Source organism: Carettochelys insculpta, chromosome 21 (assembly GCF_033958435.1).
Source record: "Carettochelys insculpta isolate YL-2023 chromosome 21, ASM3395843v1, whole genome shotgun sequence".
Classification (NCBI taxonomy): Eukaryota; Metazoa; Chordata; order Testudines; family Carettochelyidae; genus Carettochelys; species Carettochelys insculpta.
In genome coordinates this window covers 19,896,590-19,898,500 of record NC_134157.1, presented here as the reverse complement: position 1 = coordinate 19,898,500, position 1,911 = coordinate 19,896,590, and positions in this window count along the sequence as shown.

The following is a 1,911-nucleotide window of genomic DNA, read 5'->3' as shown; positions in this document are numbered from 1 at the left end:
CTGATAGTAACTGTGTGAGCCCCTCACACATGCTCCAGCACGTGTGCCCCAGGCTGTGCTGTGAGGCTTTACCCTCCTGCAAAGTTTACAGAAGGTGCTATAAACATTAGCGTGGGGTCAGTGCCTGGTGGCATAGAGGAGGTAAGACTTAATCGTCTGGTGGTCTCTGCTGGCCTTAAACTCTTTGGTGATTTGATTAGAGTTAGGCAGCACCCACATCCATGAAACAGAATATTTTTATTCCTAATTTACAGATGGGAAAACTGAGGCACAGGACTCTAGAAAACCTTAACACATACGGGCCATTGCAAAGTTGGGGACACTCCAGATCTCCCAGTTCCTCTTCTTCCACAGCAAGAACATCCCTTGTGTCAGTTCCGGGTCTTTAGTCCTCTGCTTCCCATGCCCGAGGCAGTCTAAGGAGGCCTGAGACACATTCACAAGTTCCATCCCTAGCAGGAATTGCTGTTGTACCACCCATTGCTAATAAACAGTTGCTACAGCCTGCTGCATTTTAATCCAGCATGATATGAATGGGTGATTGAGTACTACCTATCCACAAGACCAGTGGTTCTCAACCTTTCCTGACTGCTGTTCCCTTTCAGGTGTCTGATTTGCCTTGCGTACCCCTAAGTTTCAGCTCACTTAAAAATAACTGCTTATAAAATCAGAAATAAAAATACAAACATATCACAGCACACGACTGAAAAATATCCGACTCTCTCACTTTTCCCATAATCACTTATAGGTGGGTAAACTGAGGCACACAGAGGTTAACAAGCACATGTTGACTCCACGGAAGATTCAGAAGGGAGGCAGAGAGCAGCTAGGAGGAAAAATACCAACCTGTTCTCCAGTAGCATTGGGAAGAAATCTGCTGCTGTGAGCAGGGTACAGGGAGCAACATGGAAGAAAATTGAGAACACAGAATGTCCTAAAAAACACTCCCTAGGAGAGAGAATTCCTCAGCTGCCCGGCCTGCCATCGGTCTAACCTACTTGAAACCCCAATGATACGGCGCTCATCTTCTTCCTATCCCCTCCTCACATCTATGCATCTCTATGGCCATCCTAGCAGGCACCTCTCGTCAGATGGTACATCACCCTAATCAAGCCAGAGTTCTTATGCGAGATGCTCCCTGCAACGACTCTGCCCTATCAGGACCAATAAGATTTGCTCCAGTGTCCATTGGATAGTAAAATGCCCATCATCATGTCTATCCTGGATCATAGCTAGGTAAGACCAGGCAGGGTTTGCTTGGTAGGCAAAGGGAGGCAGCTGACAGGTTACACAGCATGAGTCCCCTTTCAGAGGCTGAACAGAACAGTTCACTGGCACATTTGATTCACTGGAAAATACCCTCTTAATTGGGGATCAACTGTGGACCCCATTCATTTTCAGAAAAGATCAGAGGAGAGCATCAGCAGCTTGATGGTGAATGAGAGAAGTTAGCTCGCATGGGGACTGACCATGAATGGCCCTGGAAGTTAATCCAAGCCATAGAGATGGGGGAGCCAGTGGAAAGAGTCGAAGAAGAGGTGACGTGACCAAAGTGACAGGCTAGAAAGGGATCCCCTACCTGGTTCTTGTTTATTTACAGTAGGTGAAATTCACCCACGTAATCCCTATTTTGAGGGCTTACGTGATGTACGTACCTTATGTTGGTGCTTTACACAAAAGTGATTTCTGTGCAAAATATGAAGCAAGTGGCAGGCGCTGACCCCTCTTCTCCAACAGGTTTTGAAAGCAGGTAGGACTCAAGGTAAATTTACCTTAGATGCCCCTGCAGACACAGCTTGTGGGGTGGAATTTACTGTCTTCTCATGCAGCTGGAAGCAGAGAGCAGGGCACTCAATGTCTAAAAGCCCCATGACCCCACAAGCTTCCTTCAAGACACGTTGTTCTCTCTTT